This window comes from Mastomys coucha, unplaced genomic scaffold (assembly GCF_008632895.1).
Source record: "Mastomys coucha isolate ucsf_1 unplaced genomic scaffold, UCSF_Mcou_1 pScaffold17, whole genome shotgun sequence".
NCBI lineage: Eukaryota > Metazoa > Chordata > Mammalia > Rodentia > Muridae > Mastomys > Mastomys coucha.
In genome coordinates, this window is record NW_022196899.1 from 22,249,970 (window position 1) to 22,259,089 (window position 9,120).

Consider the following 9,120-nt stretch of genomic DNA (forward strand, 5'->3'; position numbering starts at 1 on the left):
CCACCTGGCCAGAATCCCGTGTCCCGCGGAACAGGGACCCCGCGAGAAATCCCGGTCCGTGGCAGTTGAGGGAAAGTTGAGTACTTTATTAAAAGGTAGCAACTTTGGATCTTCACAATTGAGACTGAGGCGATCTAGCCGAGTGGTTGAGGTTTTGTGAGTGCTAAGGTGTGGCCTATTAATGTAGTCAGATGTAATTGCTGTGCCAAAATACTTACAGACAGACCAAGTGGATATCCAGTATGGATATATTGCTGGGTCTTACAGGACCCTACTGATAATTGTGAGTGTCCTGACCTAACTTACACTGTAAATAAATGATCATAGGGTGCTTTGTTAGTCAAGAATATTCACAACAAGAGCTCCCATTGATCCAGAGAAAGCTCTCACTTGGGCTATGCATTCTGGACATGATATTCTGGAGACTTTTTTTTCCTCTCATCTCTAGCTGCATCAAAGAATTTTGATTGATTGGTTGCTGGGGGGAGGTATTCTTATCTGTGTGCAGGTATGGAGGCTGATGTGTCTTGCTTGCGTGTATATGAATACACTGTATGTATGTTGTGCTGGAGGAAGCTGCAAGTGTATATAGGGTGAAACTGGAGTTAGGGATGGCTGTGAACCATATGGGTGCTTGGAGTCAAATCCAGGTCTCCTCTTGGCACCAGCCATGGTAGTGCAGATCTGATACTACAGCTGAAGGAGGTGGAGTAAAGATACAGTTCTGAATACTGTGGGTTCAAACACTGCTTGGGGGTTGAAGTTTCCAACCAAATGACTTTTTTTAATCTCTGTATAGGGTTTCTCTGTGTAGCCCTGGCTGTCCTGGAACTCACTTTGTAGACCAGGCTTGACCTCGAACTCAGAAATCGCCTGCCTCTGCCTCCCAAGTGCTGGGATTAAAGGCATGTGCCACCACCACCTGGCCCTAATGACTTTTAAGATTTATTTATTTTACGTATGAATCCTCTATATGTGTGTACATTAGCATGTCAGAAGAGTACATCGGATCCCATTACAGATGATTGTGAGCCACCATGTGTTGCTAGGAATTGAACTCAGGACTTCTGGAAGAGCAGCTGGTGCTCTTAACAGCTGAGCCATCTCTCCAGTCCCCAAATGAATTTCTTAACAGTGAAAATGTAATTACCTTGAGTGGTTTATTTGTATAGAACATTAGTTAAAATAAGCTACCGCAAAAAAAAAAGTGTAGTTTCTAAAAGAAAAAAGTAACAAATATTTTTAAAGTAATAGTTGTTAAACTTACTGGGTATGGTTGTGATACTATAGTTTTTTAGTAAAAAAAATTTTTACTTATTGCTTATTTTATGTGTATAGGTATTTTGCCTGCATGTATGTCCGTGTACCATAGTGTGTGCCTGATGCCCTCAGAGAACAGAAAAGGGTATGGGATCCCCTGGAACTGCAGTTTCAGATTGTTGTTAACCACCAATTCAGATTGTTAACCAACTAAATCTGATTCTCTGGGAAAACAGTCTGCTCTTAACTGCTGAGCCATCTCTTCAGCCCCTATGTTTTCATTTTGAGACATGGTCTTACTATATATATATATATATCCATCCAGGACTATATATATGTGTATATATATAGTCCTGGATGGCTGGGAACTTGCTATATAAACCAGGCTGGCCTCTAAAGTACAGAGATCTGTCTGTGTCCCTCACCTTTGAGGGTGAGGATTAAAACAATGTATCAACAGGTCCTGTTGTGGGTATCTTTTTAATCTGATAAAATATTTGCATACCCTGGTGGAGAAACTGTTCAACTGCTCAACTGTTAAAAAGAGTACCATTCCTCTTCCAGAGGACTTGCATTGGATTCCTAGCACCCATGTGATGGTTCACAGCTGTCTCTAATACCAGTTCCAAAGGATCTGGTGACCTCTCCTGGCCTCTATGGGCACCAACGCAGAAGTGTTTGTTACACTCAGTCATTCATGTTGGCAAAGTATCTGTACACATAAAAATGGAAAGATACATGCACAAGAGTATTTACATGCACAGAAAATATACATGAACAAACATGTTTTGCACAAGCAGTGGTAGAATGTTCCAGTTTTCTTTTTAGTGAATGCTACTGATACATTTTTCCTTGCATGTATCAGTTAGTGTGAGTAAAGAAAACATTCATTACATAGCTCTGTTAACTTAAGAGTATTTGTTATCCTTCAGACTTGTATGTTTCATGAAAGTTCTATAACATTTTCTAAAATGTAATTTATTGGGGGTTTTTTTTGGGGGGCGGGGTTGTTTATATTCACAGATCAATGTATAAATGGCTTTTACAAATCAGTATATATGGCTGGAGAAACCACTCTGCAGTTAGGAGCATATATTGACCTTGCTGGAGTTCAGTTCCCAGCACACATGTTGAGAGGTTCCCATCTTCCAATAACTCCAGCTGCAGGGGACCCTCTGGCCTCCATGTCATAAGTGTACACACACACACACACACACACACACACACACACAATCAAGAGATTGTGTCTTTAAAAATAGAGACAAGCCAGTTGTCACAGAGTGTATTAAGTGCGCCTTGCTCTTTGTCACCCCTAGTAGCCCTCTCCTCCTGAGGTGGACTATCACCAATATTCACGTGGAGGCAGTTTTGGCATGTGCACTTGTATGTTTGGAAATATCTCTTTGAGGTTAAGTATAGGCTAAGATTTTTCAAATCCCGCTCGTAATACAGGTTCTTAAATGCTTTAACCTCCCTTCTAGCCCACCACCCAGCAGAGGTAGTGGAAAAGGAAATAGGATACAGGGGAAGTGGACTTGTTTAGATATACTCCTTGGAGCAAGTCCAAGCCTGTGTTGTCAGGAAACCAGCAGTTCATTTCACACGAATCAACAGTGGCGGCTCAATCCAGAAGCCATGAGATGCTGCTGTGTGCTGTTTAGAGGTAGTTCCTTGGGGCTATTTCAATTTCCAATTGTCAGGATAGCAAACAGGAATCAGCAGTGGTGACAAGACTTGGCAGAAAGGGCCAAGTCTCCACCAAATTGACACAATTCAGCAGGAGGGTCCAGGACCAGCAGGGATGCCAGAAGTCATCATCTGTTCCTCTCTCAACGAAAAGATCAATGAAGATGCAAGACCAATGGAGGATTGCAAAGCTAACTATGCAAGCCAGCCATCACCATCTGTTGAGTCCTTTTTATACTCCCTCTAAATATCGTGTGTCCTTCCATGGGTCTTGCCTCAGAAAATTCCATGTGAGTCTGTATCGGCTGACATAGCTAGAAACTTCCACTTCACTCTGCTAGTCAGCCCTGGTAACAACAGGAAGCCTCCAGAATACCACCAGAAGTTTTTTGGTGCATTTCTTTCTATGAAGTCACTGCAAACGATGATTCGATAGTAAGGAATGGCAAGGCATACCAATACCATCCAGCATCATCCACTGTCTGTTGGGTTACATTTATTTCCCTTAACATCATAGGTCCTTTCACATGTTTGCTTTAGCAAAACATCCTTTCACCTGTGTACTCCAGAAAAACATTTGACATAACTGACTTTCCAAAGAAATCAGAAGTTTTCACTTCAGGTAAGTCTATTCATTTTATAAATTTATCATTTACATGTTTTTAATTGCTGGGACATTTCATATGTCTGGTCATGGCTCTGGACATTGAAGCAGTGTCTTAGCCAGAGTCCTAATGCTGTGAAAAGACACCATGACCATGACAACTCTTAACACCTAATTGTTCTCAAGTACTGCCCCTCTGGACCCATGGCTTCAGCTGTGTATGTAACAGAGGATGGCCTTGTTGGGCACCAATGGGAGAAAGAGGCCCTTGGTCCTATGAAAGCTCAATGCCCAGTGTAGGGGAATTTAAGGGTGGGGAGGCAGGAGTGGGTGTGTGGGTAGGGCACACCCTCATAGAAGCAGGAGGAGTGGGGATGGAATAGGGGATTTCTGGGGATGGGGAGAATCTGGAAAGGGGATAACATTTGAAATGTAAATAAATAAAATATCCAATAAAAAAATACTGCTCCTCCTTGAGGACTAAGCATTCAAATATATGAGCCTATGGGAGCCATTCTGATTCTAACCACCATAAGCAGTTTAGGATATTTCTGACTTTCCACAGTCCTTCAAGGTCTGTCTTATCAGATAGGTCTTTGCTTCTCTGATAGCTTGTGGCTCTAAATATTATCGTGTGCTGTTTGATTGCTCTAAAGATATTTGCATCCTTAACTCAATTTTCATATATTAATCTATTTCAGCATGCTCAGTAAGCTTATATCTTATTGGTGCATAAACAGCAGTGCCCTCAAGGGGGAGAGATTTTTAAAATAAACCCTATTTATTTTATTATAAACTCTATTTATTAAAAATCTCAAGGAAGACCCAGCTTTTAAAAATACAATTATTAGTAAGGGAAATGTCAATGAAATACATTTAGAATTGAGAGTTCTCCTTTCTAGCCAGTGTAATACACAAATATAAACAAAACTGGGGGAAAAAAAAACCTTGGGCTTCCCTTATTTAACATGACAGCTATCAAGAGGAAGTCAGAGTCCTGAAGAGATGAACTGCAGCTGAGAGGTCCTTTTACCTGATCCTGTCTCTGGTCTGCTTCTGTCCTATCTCTCCTTTTGGCCCCCAGCATTTCCCCCTGCAGAAGGGCTGAGGACCCTGCTCAGCATTAAGAGTGCTAATGCTAAGAAGATAGCCACGCAATCATCAAAGTAACAGGAAGCACCCATCACTGTTCCTTAATATTGCTTAACATCAATGGACTCAATTCCTCAATAAAAAGACAGAGACTAACGGACTAGACTAACTAACATAAACAGGACCCGGCACTTTGCTGCATACAGGAAACGCACTTCAGTGTCAAAGACAGAAACTACCTCAGAGTAAAGGACTGGAAAACAATTTTCCAAGCAGATGGTCCCAAGAAACAAGTAGCCGTTCTAATATCAAGTAAAATCGACTTTCAACCAAAAGTTATCAAAAGGATAAGGAAGGACACTTCAAACCCATCAAAGGAAAAATCTACCAAGAAGAACTCTCTATTCTAAACTCCAAACTCTCTATTCTATGCTCCAAATGCAAGGGCACCCACACTCATAAAAGAAACTTTACTAAAGCTCAAATCACACATTGCACACCCAAATCTCATCAGTGGGTAGATCATGGGAATACAAACTAAACAGAGACATATTGAAACTAACAGAAGTTATGGACCAAATGGATTTAACAGATATCTATAGAACATTTCATGGTAAAACAAAAGACTATACCTTCTTCTCAGCACGTCATGGTATCTTCTCCAAAACTGACCATATAATCGGTCACAAAAAAGGCCTCAACAGATACAAAAAGACTGAAATAATCCCATGCACCCTATCAGATCACCATGGACTAAGACTGGTCTTAAATTCCAACAAAAACAATGGAAAACACATATACACATGGAAGCTGAACAATGCCTTACTTAATGATAACTTGGTCAAGGAAGAAATAAAGAAAGAAACTAAAGACTTTAGAATTTAATGAAAATGAAGAAAGAAAAAAAAAAAAAGCAGGCCTTTAATCCCAGCGCTTGGGAGGCAGAGGCAGGTGGATTTCTGAGTTCGAGGCCAGCCTGGTCTACAGAGTTGAGTTCCAGGACAGCCAGAGCTATTTTTTTGTCTCGAAAATACCAAAAAAAAAAAAAAAAAAAAAAAAAAAAAAAAAAGAATCAACAAAACTAGGAACTGGTTCTTTAAGAAGATCAACAAGATAGCTAAACCCTTAGTCAGACTAACCAGAGGACACAGAGACAGTATCCAAATTAGCAAAATCAGAGATAAAAAGGGAAATATAACAACAGAAACTGAGGAAATTCAAAAAATCATCAGATCCTACAACAAAAGCCTGTATTCAATGAAACTGGAAAACCTGGATGAAATGGACAATTTTCTAGACATACCAAATTCCATCAGATAAATTATCTAAACAATCCCATAACCCCTAAAGTAATAGAAATAGTCATTAAAAGTCTCCCAACCAAAAAAAGCCCAGGACCAGATGGGTTTAGTGCAGAATTCTATCAGACCTTCAAAGAAGACCTAATACCAATACTCTTCAAACTAGTCCACAAAATAGAAACGAAGGAACACCACCCAATTCATTCTATGAATCTACAGTTATGCTGTGTATTCACCCTTGGAGATGGAACAGTTTCTGTCTAATCAGGAACTTGCCACAATTTCCTTTTTTAGAGGAATTCATAAGAGCTTTTTTTTTTGACTTCTATCATGTTTAATATTCCAAATAGATTTTAAAAACTGGTTGAGTGCATGTTACGTTTAGCTTCAGAAGATCAACATGTATATTTAAGAGGCATTTTACTATTATTTACTACTATAAATCATTTTGATGACTTAAAAAATATTTTTAAGTCGTATAAAAAATACAACTGAGTTGTATATTTTAAAATAAGTTTTATTAGTTTAATAATTAAAAAAAAAAGAAATGGAAAAGAACGCTACAAAAATAAAAAGAGTGCTAATGCTGTTACAGAGGACCAGAGTTATAGTCCGAGAACCTATGTAAGCTCACAAACACCTACAAATCCAGTTCCCAAGGATCCTGTCCCTCTGCCCCGTGTAGACACCTGTTCTTAGCACGTACCCAACCCTAAGCAATACATATCAAAATGGCTCCAAACCCACGTTGTGGCATGCTCGTGTGTCCCCAAGACAAAAATACAATCCGGTAGGAAAATAAACAAACAAACAAAAACAAACCTTTTAGGCAGTCTTTCTATTTTGCTTATAAGGCTATGCATAACAATAGATCAGAGCCTAAAGCACATAGTTTGGCCGGGGGGAAGGGACTAGTTTGGAGACATTTTGGGGAACACCCTGGCACAGAGGTACTAGTTGTGTGTGGGACATCTGGGTATAAGATTAAACGGAAGTACATCGGGTGGTTTGGCAATGACTTCAAGGTAGTAGGCATTTGCTCAGGATTGGGCTTCCGGGAAGCACTAGTCATCCTGGGACTGGACACTGCATTAGCCGGGGTTCTCTAGAGGAGCAGCATGACAGAAGGAATACATATTTAAAAGGGGGTTACACAATATGGCTGTAGTAGCCCAACAAAGGCTGTCCCATCCCAGAGAGGCTGAGAGTCTCGGCTGTTCCAAACAGGCTGTACCAGAGGATTGGAGGATTCCTCGAGAGCTGAGCAGGTCAATCTCCAGCAAACACAGAGGTAAGCATGAACCAGAAACTTTTTATTTATTTATTTATTTATTTTTATTTTTCAAGACAGGGTTTCTCTGTGTAGCCCTGGCTATCCTGAAACTCACTCTGTAGACCAGGCTGGCCTCGAACTCAGAAATCTGCCTGCCTCCCAAGTGCTGGGACTAAAGGCATGCGCCACCACAGCCTGACTGAAACTTTTCTTTTTCTATGTCCTTTTCTATGTGCTCCCACCACACTGGGCCCTCCACATTTAAACTGACCTTCTCACTTTAAATAATCTGATCAAGAAAACCTCTCACTGAGCCAGGCAGTGGTGGCATACACCTTTAATCCCAGCATTCTGGAGGCAGGGGCAGGGAGATCTCTGTGAGTTCAAGGCCAGCTTGGTCTAGAGAGCAAGTTCCAGGACAGTCAGGACTACTCGGAAAAACTCTGACTTGAAAAAAGGAAAACAAAACAAACAAACAGGAGAACCACCATAAAACAAAACAAAAACCCTCGCTGGAGCGCCAGTGGCTAGCCTGATTCCAGATTGTTCAGCCATCTCAGGCACCTTGATGATTTTACTTCAGATAAGTCCCCAAGGCTGTCCCACTGAAACAACTGCAGCTTCTTATATTAGCTGAGAAGGAATTGTTATTCTTGTGGGTTTGTCAGCATGCAGAATTTGTGTCATGATTCTGAATTGCTTCATCTTATTGCTTTGCTGCTTCACAGTTAGTGCGCCAGCGTCTGCAGGGCATGTTTTATGAAAAATGCTATGTTTTACAGAATATGTGGATGTAGCTGGGAGTGACAAGCTATCTCCTAGCTGCTTTTCTGTCTCTCAATGACTAAGCGCAGTAAGTTGCAAACGATAGAAAAACAAAACAAATGAACAAACAATAATAAAAAAAAAAATCTGACAAGCGAAAAGGAAGTTCAGGGCTTAAGTCTTCTTGGTTGGAACTAGGCCAGATGTCCTTCCCTAAGGCAATCCTGAGAGCAACCAATGAGCTTAATCCAGTCATGACGTGATTCTGGAGTAGAAGGCACAGGTGGAGTGTCTCGCCTACCCCCACTATGTGTGAAGTGGGAGAGATAGACCTTCTTAAGGAAATCAAGCGCCCATTCATTTCACTGGAAAAAAAAAAAACTGTGAGTGCTAAAATTTAGATGAAAAGATTAAGGACTCATAACAGTGAAAACATTTTGAACTGGAGTACAATGGGAGAAAACAGTGTGTCCGATTTCAAGACGTGTTACCCAGGTACATGAATCAAGACCATGTAGTGTTAGTGGAGATGGTAAAGCCCAATGCTATGTACAAGATATCTCTATCTATCTATCTATCTATCTATCTATCTATCTATCTATCTATCTATTAATACACAATAAATAATATCTTAATAGAATATATTAATGTATATATCTAAATAATGAATAATAGATTTATATGTTAGATATTAATTTAGAGATGTATACATAATATATACATATGCATGATATAATATGCTATATATATTTCTGTTTGTGTGCATTTTGCATTGTTTGGGTGTGGATGTGCACATGTGTATGCCAGTGGAATCATATGTATGTACGCGTGTCTGTATGCGCCTGTGGAGGGAGGCCAGAGGTGGAATTTGAGTATTTTTCTCTGTTGCTCTCCACCTTAGGTTTTTTTTCCTAACATTTATTTGTTATTTTGTTATGTGCCTCCGTGTTTTGCTTGTCTGTATGTATCGCTTGCTGTCCCTGGTGCCAAGAGAGGCCAGTGAGGGTACTGGATCCCTTGGACCTGGAGATACAGACAGTTGAGAGTTGCCATGCAAGGCCTCATTGAATTTGGAGCTCACTATGTCAGACTGACTGTGAGCCCACCCTGACTTTGCCATGGGTTCTGGGCATCCAAAT